This window comes from Mercenaria mercenaria, chromosome 2 (genome assembly GCF_021730395.1).
Source record: "Mercenaria mercenaria strain notata chromosome 2, MADL_Memer_1, whole genome shotgun sequence".
Classification (NCBI taxonomy): Eukaryota; Metazoa; Mollusca; class Bivalvia; order Venerida; family Veneridae; genus Mercenaria; species Mercenaria mercenaria.
This window is the reverse complement of record NC_069362.1, coordinates 32,684,145-32,700,897: the sequence shown is the minus strand read 5'-3', so window position 1 is coordinate 32,700,897 and position 16,753 is coordinate 32,684,145. Positions and strand designations below refer to the sequence as shown.

At 36.2% G+C, this 16,753-nt stretch overlaps 1 pseudogene; it reads right to left on the bottom strand.

Moving 5' to 3' along the window:
* Positions 1-761: 761 nt before the first annotated feature.
* On the bottom strand, positions 762-16,742 carry LOC123562095 (beta-hexosaminidase-like; annotated as a pseudogene).
* Positions 16,743-16,753: the final 11 nt, after the last annotated feature.

Below are 16,753 nucleotides of genomic sequence, written 5' to 3'. Positions count from 1 at the left end.
ACTTTATCCTAAGAATTTTACCAAGTAGGGCCTTCACGAAACTAATTCATATCTGACTATCAGATATCCAGCCGAGGTTACGAGGTATAATTCTCCTCAAAGTTCCATATTTGTAGAATAAAGTAGTTCCTTACTTTGAACGCAGCAGTATTTTGTTTGTTCCGGGGTCTAGTGTAGATTCTTCGTAAGCTTCCCACGTGTTTTCATCGTCCCTGCTTATTTCAACTAAAAGATTGGCATATTTTTTTTTCACTTTGAGAATCTCACCTTCAACTCTAAGGCAACGGAAAAAGATATATATGCGTCGTTTCATTTACGCTTATTTAGAAAATGTATCTTATTTCTGTTCATTATGCAGTATTTAATGTGGCTAGACATCAGCACCATTATTATCTTAGGACAGAATATCGTCAAGAAATTAAAACGTTTTGCTCAAATATGATCAAATATAGAAATGTATGATTATTAACTTATATGATTAGTGCAGTCAGTCGTGATTTAATACATAGAAAAATTTAAAAGCATGGAACACTTCCAAGAAAACATTAATAGCATACCTGTTTTGATAGTCTAAGAGTCAATTCAAGAAGTTAATGGAGACCTTCTTTGATTACCGACTGCTTAGAAGTAAAAGGTTGTAAGCCTGTAGATATATACAGCACTTACGACCTTATAATTCTTAGACAATTCAGTAGATCATTCTAATTAGCTGGTAGAAACTTGTACCTTTTACCTTACCTTGCACCTGGTGGACAGGTGGTATTCGGTAATAAGCAGTATATTTGTCTAGCCTCGAAATCTCTTTGTATCCGAGATTATCCGAAAATTCTTTCCAACCTATAGCACGCTCAGCATTTCATTTGTTAGTATCTGTAATGTCTTCCCATGGTGCTTTATGCCAGGCACATTCCGCCAGGGCGAGCAATCTTGGAAAAGCCATGTAATGAAACTGACCTTGAGTTCGCATTGTTTCTGAGAACATGCAGGCTTGGATACCTATATGAATGTTATTAAAAGCTGTAATACAGTTTCTTGTGTCTAGTTAAAGAAATGTGTTTTAGTCAGTAAAAAATATTCTGTGATTAGATATACCTGCAACGCGTCACACCTTCATGTCTTCGCAGATATTAAAAAGACGGAATAGTTTTAATATTAGGGCTGGTATATGATATTGCTAACGACATAAAGTAGGTAAACGATAAGCAAGGAGGGACTGACAGAAACTATCTCAGCAAAATACGAAGGCCATTCTAAAATTAATGAATATCGCGAGCTTCCGTAAAAGTTTGACATGCAAGAGTCTCGTGGTTTACCGGGCTAATACATAAATCACGCCTTTATAACCCTGCAAAGGTTTATTAAAAGCTAGCGCACCGTTTCGGAAACATTTAGTTTCGTATCAGTCTAGTGTAGCCATATACATAAGTAAAATACATGTAGCTATGGAAACCGAGAGCGTATATTAAAGTACTTTTTTCTTTACAAATATCAGTCTACTGTAGCCATATACATAGGTAAAATACATGTAGCTATGGAAACCGAGAGCGTATATTAAAGTACTTTTTTCTTTACAAATACCTGCAAGGCAGATACACAGTGAATTGCATACTTCATATGTGAAGACTGCAGTATCACAGAAAACTGTTTACAGGTGGGTACGTAATTGATAAATGGTGAGTCAGTCCTTAAAGCAGGGCTCGTCCAGGCAGACCAAAAAAAGAAGTGAAGCCAAAGAACAATGCTGCTGTAAGGCGTCTGATTTATGAAGACTCAGGTACACGGTGTCAGAGATAGCGTTTTTCCTTGACATGCCAACGGGTAGAACTCATGAGATCCTCCCCAATCACTTGAGTTTTAGAAATATTTATGCCAAATGGATGCCTCATTTGTTAATCGAAGATCAAAGGCCAAGTAGGGTCAAATATGTAAAAAAGAAACGCTGAAAGATTATTGCAAAATGCCGCAGCTCCTAACTGGATATGAGACCTGGAAAAAGTCTATGTATCACATAATTGCGTTGATAAAAGACAATGGTTGCAAAAAGGTGACCGTAGTCTGGTTATTGTAAAAAGAAATAAACCGGTCAAAAAGGTTTTGTATTCCATCTTCTCTAACTCAAGCGGTACTGTTGTACAAATTCCTACACCGTCAGGATAGTCAGTCACCGGAAACTTTTAAAGAGACAAAATATTGAAAGCTGTTAAACAAAATTATAATAAAAACTGGTCTTCGTGGTCTCTAGTCGCTACGGCTCATAAAAATGTCATCGTCCAAAAGTAACCGAGAGATGGAAAACAGGTTAAAATCAACCACACCGTTTATTCACCAGATCTTGTTACTTTGTCCTCTTTCCAAGGCTGAAAAAGATGCTGACTATTTATCGAATAAAGCATTTGGGAGTTGTACTTTTCAGTTACTTAAAACCATACCAAGGGGAGACTTCTCTGTAGCGTTCACCTCTTGGATTTCTCGACTACGGTAAGTCAAGGGAGAAAACTTTGAAGGGATAAACTACATTTGAAGTCTGTACACAGACTGTGTACTATATTCCAGCACGATTGTCATAATTTTTAGAATAACCCTCCTCGAACTTGTATTCCGAGGCAACTTTATATCCTTTCGGCTACCATAGCAGACTAATACGTACCATAAAAACGGGGGTCGCTATTACCGCTATCATACACCGACTGACTACCGCAGACGCCTAAAACGTACCATCAAAACGAGGGTCCAGATTACCGACATCGTACAGCGTAGGACTACCGGAATTTTTTAATTTTTCTTTGTATCTGAGGGGAATTTGAATGCTTTTTATTTATTGCAGAATTTGATCTGAAGTGTAAACTTTCATTTATGCTATTAACAAATCGGTATAGAATCAGTTAAACTAATAAGTTAAATCATTCATATGACATACTAAATAATATTACGCAACAAATAACAGGTCTCCATAAAATTTAAAAACAAAACCAAACGTCTCGTGCGCAATAATGTTCTAAAATCATTTTTATCGCAATTTGTTGATAAGAACATCCTTTTCAGACAATTAAGGGATCATTACTCTCCAAAAATACCCATTAGTTTTGATGATTGCTCGTCGCGGTAATTACCGAACTCAGTTTTTAAAACTTAATTAATTACTCATTTCTACGCTACGGTATTTAAAGCTATTTTACTATGTCTGCATTATGCGGCTCCGGCATTCTAGAAGTCTGAAAACCACGGGTCTGCCACTGATGCGTTTTGTAGACTTTTCACCAGTTACTTTCACAATGGCACTACGGTAGTTCTGAACTTTTTTCCATGAAATACAAAATTTCACTGTGGTAATCAGAAATAGTGTACATTTATACACTGCGGCAGTAATATTTTAAATTGTTATTGCACTTGAAACATACATATATACACTGTGGTAATTCTCTACAGAACGCTTCTTCGTTTTTACGCCGCAACGGTAATACATATGCACACATCGCTTCTTCCAATTGCATACTAGTAGTGTGTAAATTTATCCACTATGGAAGTATTTACTTTTCAAATTTAAAACTCAAACTTTAGGTAAGAATGCATTTAAATTATCCCAAAGTACACAATGGTAATTTTGACTTTGAGCTCCATGCATTATGCATTATAATGCATGGATACTCTGGAATGCTTTATATATGGTACAGTATTCAGTATTTCACATGTGCCTTTGTATACTCATTATATCAATTTATAGTCCGGGTCCGTAATGTAGGAGATACATTCGTGCACTTGTAATCTCTGAATCCTCTCACAGACGGAGGGTCGCAGGTTCGAGCTGTGCTACCGACTAAGATTTTTTATGTGAGAAAGTAGGTAGTTGCTTACGGACTTTGGCGTCTAGTACTGGTCTTTCCCAGGAACGATGGTTAGTTGAACTGGTTGCTTGATATAACAAAAATAATGTTGAAAATGACCGTAAATTCAAACAAAAACAGACTCTAAAATGATCTGTTTCCAAAACCGTACATGAATGTGCTTTCGGTGAAATGAGATCTTGCAATTCTTCATTATATGATTAAACAATTGATACCTTAATTTGGACTTTAAAGAAAAGTATCAACGGAATACAGCTCGCAACTGGGATACGCTTTAATTTAGATATAATGCTATTAATAAATTCAGTTATTTTAAAATCTGTTTGAAAGTCAGTAAGGCATAACAAACTAAGGAAAAGACACTTTTAGCTACTATTATAAGCTTTACCACGAAGTGTCATTCGACATTTTTGAGTTTTGTTTTGGCACTTGCATCGTGTACACCATAAAACAGATTATGAATATGAATAAATTTAAATTAACCTTAATAACGTATATTTGACGCGTTTACATGGTCCGCTGACATAACTGGTAGGTGACTAAAAGTAAAATGCAAAAAAGAACATTTTTATAACAGATAATAATAAGATAAAACAATAAAATTAACAACTGAATGAAAACACTACAGTACAGACAATCTCCTATGAACAGGTATGAGTAAGAAGAATCATATATCAAATGCTACGCAACCTGAACAACGTCTTTTGGACTAAATGTCATGATAGACAGTCTACTTATAGTCCGATCCGGAGAAACAGGTAGGAGACTAAAAGTAAAACATTAAAAGCAAACAAAAACATTTGACAGAAAAATATATATAGATATATATTTAAACGAAAGCAAGTTGTGAAAGCTATAACAAATGAAGATCATTCATTACTTACAAACCATCGCAAAAGGTAACATAGAGCATATGTAATGTTACACAAAATGTTCACTGAAAGTCATGAAATAATTCCTGTTTTTTTTTTTTTGTTGAATTTGTACTGTAGTCCGTTTAAACTGAGTAAGAATGTAACAATTTTGTCAACAACTTACGACAATAACCGTTCATCTATATTCAGGTACTTTTTAATAGCCGTCTAAATGCAAGGGGGTGCGGGGGGGGGGGGGGTGTAGGGTAATTAGCATTGTTAAAGACGCATAGAAAGATAAAGTGTCCAAAATTCACTGTGATAAACATGTCATCGGTAGAACTGTTTAATAAGTTAGTTATGTCTATATTTAATATGCCCGGTTGTATGATTATTATTTCTATACCATATTACAATGTATCAAAATTCACAAGAAGCCAAACTTTATGAAACATGTTTTTCTTGAAGTTCAAAACTTTAACTCTAAACACATTTTCCCTTTAGACAGCTCATATTAGAAAAGTATATTGCATGTGAAAATTAATTATCAAAAGATGAATCAATCAAACCTTCTCATTCGTACAAAAAAACATAACGTACATATACACACGACACATAGTAAAAATGTGTACACCATGTAATGTTGTCACTAATCTTAGACACTGTCTGTTTCTTTCTCCAGTTTGTGCTAAGTGTCCGCTAGTCAGACAGTCATTTCTTCTTCGTCGATTTCCAAGATAATTTTGTTGGCATTTTACGGGGTGTTTATATTTCAATATGTACCTTCCTGGGTGAGTTTTTGCAACCGTTATGTAGCTAAATTGAAGTAAGGGATTTCTTATTAAAATGTAGTAATAATGAGCAATAATAAAACGTATCAAATTATAACATTTAGTGATTTGCAATGGTTATATATACTGAAATCGATTTTCTGGAGTTTCCAGTTTTGCTCTGGTTGCCATAAGTTTTACGGACGTTTTCGGATTGGAGGTCTGTATGGACTTGTTCTTTAGTTAACCAATCCCAGTTCTGGACGCATGATACGAAATAACGCATTCCCTGAAAGTATTATTTAAAAGATCACGGGGATTAACCCTGAAAATAGATGACAAATATTTTTATGTAAGCAAGACATTTTGATTTTCAGCTGCAATTATTACCCAGTTTCTCTGGAACTGGCTTTTGTACTTAAGGGCTAGATTTCTCGAAACATTTTATCCTGTACTAAGAAGATTAACCTGTTAAAAGCAGTCGAATATATAATACAATTACAGACTTTTCCTCATCTGACATGCTTAAATATTTCGAGAAATTTGACCAAGAGCGATAATTTGAGTACATTTTTGGATTTGAGCGACTTGTTGACTCAGACCCAATTTATATACATGGAGTAAAAAAAGTACGTTCACGTAACATAGCAATGACTCAATAATACCATGAAATCTTTAAAACTACTCATTAGATCAATATAACTTTTTTAATAAGAAGAGTATTGTTATACCTGTGTAAATTGTCTTTACACTGCTTAGAACCAAATGATGACGTTGGTGTTCGAAGACAACCGGTGGTCTTTAGTTTCATACTGTAAAACTGACAAGCATTTGTTCGCCCTGACATTGAGATAATTTTATGTGAGTCTTGAAACTCTCGGTCAATGGTATTAACTACCTGCGTTTGTTTGGGTTTCCTAATTCGTGAACGGTAACCTTCCATACTCTAGCTACCATGTTTCCATCTTTGATTTGACGCGTCATATGCTGTCCTTTGTTCATTGTACTAACCGAAACCAGGAATTATAATGTATTACATGTATTACATTATTCCTGCCGAAACATCCTTCTGTCCGACTAATTTCTGTGGTTTCAAATCATATGGCAAGAATTTTCGCCCTTATTAAAAGAACTACAAAGATGGGTTTAGCTGGCAAGGAACGCCTGTGCCAAAGGGATGTGTCTAGAAGCACTATACGGTTCAAACAGATGTTCAACAACCTTACTCGTTAGCTCTACTTCTTTTTTTTCCTCTAATATAAACTTTAAACTTCCAAAGATATGCAGAAACTGCATCTGCTAAAACGAATATTTTAAAGCCTCTCTTTAAAACATACTATTAATTAAACGTTTATCTATTTATCTTTTTATACTTCATCACTCCTCTTTACGCGTATTAAGTGCAGCTGCGCGCCTGTACAAGAATTTCAAACGTAGAATGGACAGGAGAATAAAAGTAATACACGATGTGTATTGGAAGCATGAATACAGTTGAAAGTGTTAAAAACAAAAAGGACTTACAGATAAAAGCAGTTTAAAGAAACAGGTCTATCATGTTAAGCATTGTGTGCAAGTTTGGTTACATCCTGCCTAAACTGGTTGAGGGTTGGGGCTTGCACAATTTGTACTGGAAGGGAATTCCAAAGCACTATGGTGCCTGGAAAAAAGAGTACTTATAGTAATTACAGGGAGTGAGGAACTAGGTATAGGTGTGGGGATGCATATGTCTTGTAAGACGGGATTGGGTAGGGGTAGGGGCTGACATAGGGAGAAGTGGTACAGCAACTAAACCACTCTGCAAATAATTCCCAAGTTTCGGAAGAACGAATTTCAGTGTAGTACCGCAGTGTAGTTTTATTCGTCCTGTTACTAAGAACTATAGTAGACTTTTGTGAGAAACTTGAATTTTAAGGCCATACTACAGTGTAGTTATACATATTAAATGAAATTAAAGGACTTCCACAGTGTTGAGAAAGTTACCCTGCGAAAGGATTATACTAGTAATCAAAACTTACCCTGTAGGCATTATTTATTCCCCGATTACCACAGTAGTTTAATGCAGGGAATGCGAAACCAAAGAGAGTGCCGCAGCGTATTAATACATATTCACACAAAACAGCATGTACTGCCGCAGTGATGCAGTGGCCGTTTAAATATGTGACTTTTAATAAATAACATTAACTGTTTGTTTTATCTGCATATAAATATCATTGTAGACTATTGCAGGAAACAAGAAACTATAAGTTGTGCCACAGTGTAGTTATACCAATAACCACACAATGGACATAACTACCATAGTGTAGCAACCGTTTTACATAAAAATTACCGCAGCATAAAAATGTAGTATATTTTTGTTAATTCCTTCTACTTTCAATTGCGAAAATATACAATTTTTACCCAAATACTGCATTATACGCTATGGAAATGAGCACCCCCATTTTTCTGGTACGTATTAGTCGTCTGCGATAGCCCGTCTGCAAAACAGTAGCGGTAATGGAGAACCCCAAAAATATAGTCTGCATTTGGCGTCTCAGGTAGTGCGTCGGTGTACGATAGCGGTAGTCGAAAGGATATAGAAAGAAATAACGAATAACAGTTTGTTTCTCTCTCGTGTTATATAACTCTTAAAAAGTTGAATAAGTGTTGAATTATTTTTTTTCCATATAAATCTGTTCCATGATATTATTTATTTAAAATTATCAGCACTTACCAGGAATATTTTCAGTTTTGTTAACTGCTGGACATGCTTTATTTCCGCATAAATTGTTCACGTCAATTTTATTTCCAAAACGATCAACGTCTATGTTGGCATATATGTTATCTGGCATTAAACCAAATACTTTTTCTGTGTCTGTAAACCGTGTGGCACAGTAGAGACCTCTCACCTCAGGGTCGGGTTCCTGAGGATGATCGAAGTACAAATGTGTGGCTAACGGTAGAACAACCTATGAAACACATATATAATATAATCTTATAGCTGAACCTGAAATACCGACCACATGTATTAAGCAGCGACTTCCCTTACGCAGCCAGTCAGCTGACTGTGTGTTTAATGTTCAACTTGTATTCAATAACCACCTACTTTAAGTTACTAGAATGTGTTTATCCTTTGGCTGAATGCTCAATACAGGTTTGACTGTATATTTGTTTAGATTCACATATTATATTAGATTTCTGCGAACTAAATCAATCGACATTATCTCAATACAAATTTGAAACAAATACCTTTTAAATTGCCTTTGGCAACACTGAAAACAACCATTACATCTAATCGAAACTAGATATGACAAAGAGAAAACGCATACCTTATAGCCTGCATTTGCAAATTCAGAGGGCCGTTTGGCATTTCGTCCGCGGTTTTCCCACGTATAGACATATACTTCTCTGAAACAGAATATTAATCAACTGGTATTTTTATTTCTTACCTAATCTATATTTATGCAACTTCATTATCTATTCTATAATAAAACGAAACAGTAAAACATCTTAGCAGAAATGAAAGGATGCACTCCTTAGAAATGATGAAACAAATCGTTATAATAAAATTATTAATGGAAAGACGAATGCCATTAGTATAATTATGTAAATTCTGTTAGTTAATATATCAAGACATATTGACACTAGGAACGGATAGTAAAACAAGAATTATCTAAATACATATCTTAATGTCGACGCTGGATAAATGTTTGTCTCTACAAATATGTGCTTGAATAAAGAAATGTGCCAGCAATCGACGGTAATATAGACAGATTATTGGATGAGTTTGAATATCACATACACCATTAAGGAAATGTAGCACAAGGAAAACGTTCAAGCCGACAGTTCAGCACATATATAATCGTTAGTTCTAAAGCTAAAATGGCAAAGACTTTTAAGAGGAATGTGCCCAGCAGTGTTAAAATTTATTTGTTAAAACCTTTTTATAAAAGGAAAGTCCTTCCTAAGTATATAAACCTACAAAGCAAAAACTAACAGAAAGCGCAAATTACGGGATCGCTTGGTCATGAGTTCGATTTTAGGATTTTAGGGCCAGGCGTGCGATTTCCGTGGCAATTTGTAAAATAAAATGTGTCTAAAAATTATCATCCTCTACCTCTGATTTACGTGAAAAAGTTGGCAGCATGTACAGGTACTGGCACAGAATCAAGGAACACTGTCAAGTGTACTGTCCGCCGTTATATAGCTTACACCTTTGGTAAACGTTGCCAAACCAAAAAATAAACACGCTGATCGACATGTTTATGACAGACAATAAAATGTGCATCGGCTTAAGCGGAACCCTTTCATAAAATACTTTTGCTTGCACTCTATGATACCAAAGAACCATACATAATAGTGAGCTAACATATGAAAATATAGGTAAGGCCGCCACATAAAGAAAAATTCTTCAACATTTTTCTGGGAGTATTTCACACTGACCTATATAGTTTCATATTCCATTCAGTAATAAAGATGCATTGTGCAAATCTTCTATAAATAGACATACGATTCATAGTCTGTGATGGGATTCGGCTTATCATCGGCATATATGGCATCATCCCACGAGGCAAGTTTCAACCCTTTAGCAGCAACGATGTCAGCGACACGCTTTGAAAACATTTTTTTCAACAACTGATGAGTGCTGTAGTAGTTTGTTGTCCTGGTGCAAGCATATCTTGACAAGCTTTAGATTCATCCCAAACACCAGAAGGAACTTCATCACCTCCGAGATGAACCACTTTTAGAGGCTGGACTGGTCTATGAAGTTCTATAAAGGTATCAATTACTGACTCTATAAAATTGTATGTTGTGTTCAAACAAGGATCCATTGCACTTTTTGTCCATTTACGGAGGGTGAGTATTTAATTTTGTCAGACTGTTTACTGAGAACATAAGTTTCTGGAAGATTCGGATTTTTATGTTGCTCCATTTCCCTTTTTTATATTCTCTATATTCCATTGCAGCGATTGGGGCTGCCGCGTGTCCTGGTGTTTCAATTTCTGGTATAACTTCGATATGTCTATCATTTGCGTATTTAAGTATTTCTCTGTAGTCATGAACGGTATAGTATCCAGAACCGGAGCTGTTCGTATCCGGTCCAGATCCAAGTTGTGGAACTGTGCAAATTCCTTTATAATCACTGTGACATCTTTTGCTGGCAATCTAAATATGAAGAAACAATTATCATACAAAAAGGTAAGGGTAGATTTCCCGGAAGCACAGAGAAGCCCAAACACAGCCAGACCGCCATGCATCGTAAAGTAGGACTACAACAAAAAGAAGATGTAACAGAAAAATTTAACAGACGGGTAGCTTCAAAAATCCAACAGCAAGTACATTTTAATAAAATGCAAAATATTAAAATGAATAAAGGATACACACACACACGCATGCACGTACGCACGTACGCACCTAAACACACGCACACATACTCACATACACAGCAAACTCAAAGACAAGCATGAAAGATCAATGGGGGTACCTAACCTCACTCGTAAATGCATGGGGGCGACGGGGGAACAACGAGGAAAGGAAAGAAAAACAATAACAAACAAGACGTTACATAAAATAAGAAACGGACAAAACAAATTAAAAATAGGGCCCCGACTTGGAACGGTGAGTTACCTATATAAAGCAAACTGGTGATTTAAACGCGTTCAGTGCATGCCAACCTCGCACTTATCCTATTTTCAATAAGTTAGAAAAACAGTGTAAATAAAATAACTTCCCGCTGAGAAAGCTCTAACATAAATTACAAAATATCAGAATATATAAAGTAAAACATATATAAAGTGCCAGTCTACGTTATAATTTCACCAATTTACTCATAAATTTTACTATCAATTCACCCGTCACAAAATCTAAAGCACACAGAGTTCCTTAAAATTCAAATTAATATAGGAAGTGCAATCGAATTAGAAACAACGTTTGGATCAATGAAATATATTCGCTGTTCTAATATTGACATGAATGAGGTCATTTCTTTATACCTGAACATTTCAGACCCAGTCAAAATAAAACAAGGACAAATGTCAACTGGAAAAGCTACGTTTAAATAACACAGCCGCCCACGGAAATATTGGTTTGTACAACCGTATACACAGGCACGGTGGCTGAGAACATGTACACTGGTACACAAATGAACGCTATAATAACAGAGAAGTAACAAATAGGCACAAACATATACGTTAAGGGAGCGACGAAGTAGGGCAGGGGACCAATATCAAACCAGTCCGTCCCAAACCGAGTAGACTATTAAATTGTTCGTCATATAGATTACTTTCTGCCACAATTCTAGTGCAACGGTCTCAGACACATTTGCCCGTGTTGTTGTATTTTCTGGTCCTTTTAGGATCATGATTCCGTTCAAAGTATCTTCACCAAGGAATTCCGTTTTATTCCGCTGCTAAGTGGCCTGAGGGTGTTGCACAGTTCATCACCTCTCACGAAAAGACACAGTCAAAAAACGTTTACTAGCCTTATGATTGATAGCGCTCTATGATTCCAAAATGATATTCTTATAGATTTTATTATCATAAATATATAACGTAATACGACACCTGTGTTATTTCTGGTATAGCTGGTATTTCAACTCTCCATCCTTCGTCATCCGTCAGATGCAAATGAAGTTTGTTCAGCTTGTACATTGACATGACGTCTAAAAAGTTCAATAGCCATTCCTTTTGCATGAAATTTCGTGAAGTATCTGGTATAACTCCTCTGTAACTGTACCTGTAAAATTAAACGCGTACTGGACGAAAAAACTAATCATCTATTTTACCTCTGATATATATTTATCTGGGTATTGTCACGTAAATTATATAATTTTACTTACGTGTTTCATATCTCACGCTTCTATCAATACTGCTACAACGGAATGTTGCTGTTGCTAAAACAATAAGATTTAGCGCTATCTACGATATTTTATGTGGCACTTACGGGATGTTTTCAATAATAAATAAGTTTCATTTTTCATTTTAACTTTCCTATTTAGAAACGACAGCGTTTTCGCTAACGTCAATAAAACATCATTAAATTCAAAAATTCAAAATAAAGTTTTGCAACGAAGCATGAAGATATATGCATATGAAATACTTAACATATACCAGTAGCTTAATCATGGAGTTTTCTGAAAGCTGTTAACTAGAGTAAACCCTTCTATGTATATTCACCTTGGCTTATCTTTTATGTTCATTTCTATCAAATTGCCGTGGCCGCCTTTGACAAGACTTATGAAAGACTGGGCTCCATAGAAAGCGCCAGCTGAGCTATTGGCAGTAATTGTCACTTTACGTTTCCGTACATCAATGCTTAAATCATATGCTTCCGGGCCGGTTTTGCTCGGATCTCCTTTGACGAACGTAACGATTGTACTTTGCGAATCTGTTACAATGGGCGTTTTGAGCTTGTCTGAAATTAAAAAGGTCAAATACATAAACGACAAGAGCTGTCACAAGAGACAGCGGGCTCGATCATTTCGAAGCTGCGTTAACAAGCTAGGCACACCTGAAAAAGCTGGAGCTGTCACTGGAGTGTGTAATGACTCAAATGTGGATGAAGATATTGGACAATAGCTTAAGTCTGTGTCAAATGTATTAAGTAACCTAAAATTCTAAGTAAAAAGGGAGCATAATTCATGAAAACTTGGTGCGAGAGTTATGGACCTTGTGTCATATGATGTGGGTGATGATGTGGAATAAGTTTGAATCAAATCCATGAAGTAAAAACTGAGGTAGAGTGAGAGTGCATCAAAACGTTAACCTGAAATCCTAAGTAAAAGGGAGATAATTCATGAAATATCATTGCAAGAGTTATGACGATTGTGTCTTATGATACGGGTTGTGATGAGGATTAACTATTTTAAGTTTGAAAGAAATCCATCAAGTTATTACAGAGATAAAGTGGAAGTGCATCAAACTTTTACCAAGATGCGGACGTGGAAGGACCACGCCGCCTGGTCGAGTAGAACAACTCTCCATACTTCTTTTAATCGAGTTAAAAATTAGTTAGTCACTATTGGAGTTTTAAGGGAATGGATAACATAAGTATACTACCTGCAAATACAGTGATTGAAGAAAGCTATCGATTCAAATTTATTAGAAAACTTTTGCAAAAAAAATCTCCCTGTTCTTTGCCTACAAGTCAATTTCCGTAATGATTTCCATATACATATATATTATATTCAATCAGTGAGGAGACGTTTAATAGTATCACCTGATAAATAGTTCGCTTCAAAAGGAAAATCGATAGATTGCACTACTTTCCAGTCTTCTGAAATGAAAAACATCATTGACCCTTCATTTCACTTTTCTTCCAATATGGTTGGCACAATTTTATAGGATCGTTTTGCAGCGTCGAAAGTTTTATAAAGATCGTATCTGGTTGTAGGCGAGTACGGATCATAAAGGTCTTCTTTTGTCTCTTTCCATTTAGCAGGGGTGTCAAACTCTCTAACATAATCTAGGCTTTCACTTACCGTGCTTTTGATCACTTTTGCTTTCATTCCTATTGAGGTTACATACCAATTAGGCATATTGTCTGTGCGCGATACCATCCAGTATTTAAAAAAGAACTGGCAAGTTAGAGTTTCTCCTGCGGCTATAATTCCAAGAAATACCTCTACGTTAGGTGTGAAATAATACAGTCCGCCATTTTCATGTTCCAGTCTTAGACCGCACTGCAAGTATTCGACCTTCCCTTCATAGATGCTGTAGAAGAATAACAGAGAAATGTTTTAATAAAATGTGATGGGATTTAGTTTGGTTGCATTTTACGATTCAGAAGGACGACTTACAGAACAGCGACAGTCTTTAATTATTGTGTTGCGGCTGTAAAAGTCCCCTCTTTGATTCAGTGTTGTTTTACCTTATTATCCTTTGAAATCATGGAGTTCGTTCAATGTTTTTGAATAAAAGATTTCCGCGTAAGCTAAAGGGCGTAAAGGGTGTTGCACTTTTCATAACTTCTCACGAACAGATCGAATTTAAACCGAGTCCGCTATTGTTTTATTTAGCTGGGATGCGTTCTACTCATACGAAGGACCTTGTACAGATTTTATTATCTATCCGTGTACATCACATCTGTATATCTGACCAGATGAAAAAGAAGAGAGTTTTAGGTGGTTTTCATCGCCTGGTTTTCCGAAATTTAGAAATACGTTACTATAAGGTCAAATCCATTGAAACATTGTTTTGTCTTTAGAAATTAGAATATATTCTTTTTAAAACAGTTACAAATTTACACCCATATGTTGAGTTTTGTACTGGTTGTCGCCAAAATTATGTTTTAATGTGTTGTCATTCTTAATTATGTCTATTTAACGCTATCGGAATCATGAGGAATTAACTCCATTGGACTACAGCCATGTGCTTTACAAATACCTTATCATGCACAATTGGAACAAAGCCGAAAGATATTCATTCTGTTTGTTGAATTAGAAACATATCTATGCATTTAACAAATGATCTGGATGACCTGGACGGACAATGTTTTAGGATTTTTTGATCACATATTTTTAACATTAAGGATTTAGAATAGTCGTATTCATATTTTGTTTGTGTAGGAATATAGTTGTGTTCTTGTTGCGATACCTGTAGACTTGGAAAATGGAGTCGCGGCCTTCATTTTATGCATTCATTTTTCACTTGTACTACATTTTAACGGTATGACCAGATTGCTTTTATGCACTTATGAGAAAAGTAGGTTGTCCTTACTTTTTGAACCCAACAAAAGAGTATCGTCTGATTACTTAATGTGGAGAAGAATTTATTTTTTCCAAGATAAAAACACGATCATTTATGTTCTTAATTACCGGCAACGCAGATATTGTTATGAACAAATTATATAAAAAATGAAACTGTAGTAATATATTCGCCATGTTCCTCCTGGAATATCCGTATCTCCATTATTCCGAAGCTGTAGGTGTATCCGCACATAGTTATCTTCTTTCTCCAGATTATCAATAACATCTACGTTTATCTTGACATTGTCCGCAATGTAATCTATCACTGACTGATCTGACCACTCCAGTGGTTTGTCTGCCGAATACAAATGTTAAACGATATATTTAATATTTTACCTTGTCACCGTTGCCCAGTGGTTTAAGGCGTCCGCCTCGGGACCGGGAGGTCGAAGGTTCGCGCCCCATGGGGAGCGTTCGTCCAAGGGATTTTTGTCATGGGACTCGTACCGAAAAGGCCGGTTCGTGAGCCGCGAACTAGTTAAATGAATGGTTACCGTCTTCTATCCGCCTGGCGCCTGGCATAGTGGTATGAATTGGGAGGTAATTGGTACGCATAATAAAGTTGTCTCATAAGCCAAATTGGCTGGCCCTTTCAATAGCGGTGACACTATGATAAACAAGACCTTTACCTTTATCTTTATTACTATTTTGTTAGCTAATGGCGAATCGGGTTTGTGGAGTGGGACATGGCCATATGAACAAGAACTTCCTCAATTAAAATATGTTCGTCAGACATGTTGTACAAATCTTTATCGACCGAATTAGATAGTCTACTACATAGCATGTCAGCTAATAATAATGCCTGTTTGACGTATGCTACTTACACTTGAACACTTGTACAGCCCTGCTATATCTCTCAGTATCGGCTGGCCTGTAAATAAAGTAATACTGGTCATTTTTGTGTCTCTTAGTAGAGGCAGATTATATAATTGTACATGTACATTTCCAATTACAAATTGTTTAACTGCCTTTAAAACACAACAAAAGAATAACTTACCTGTCTACCAGTTTAAGCCAATCAAAAAGAATCCTTAAAACTTACACATACAATTCAAAGATTTTAAAATTTAAACCCTAAAATGAAACGCATGAACTAAAACAACGTATTTTGAAAAAAGCTTACTCTTAGTGGCATATAAATGCTGTGTAAACAACATTTTATATTTTGAAAGGAGCAGAGTGCGTAAGTCTTCCCTTGCCAGTACACAGCCTCTCAAGCACTAAAGACTTGCGCAGTGCATCCGATCGACGATGCACGGGAAACTGGGCACCTTGCGGTCCAAGGCAAAACTACGAGGGACTCGGTGAAGGTATGCCCCTAGACCTGTGGCATACCGGGCCCACCTGTCTGTGGATACGCCCTGATACACATCAACAGACCCAAAAATGGGTCAAATAGCTCTGCTTTTGGGATGACCGAGGATAGACAAAGGCTAGGGAATAAATCCTGACAGTAAAACCAGAGTGACGGTTGTTTGTCAAATCCTGACAGATTTCCGGCAGCCCCTGCAGTGAATATGGTCCCTGCTTTCAACTTCCCTCTGGTTTCTGCCATTGAGAGAGGGG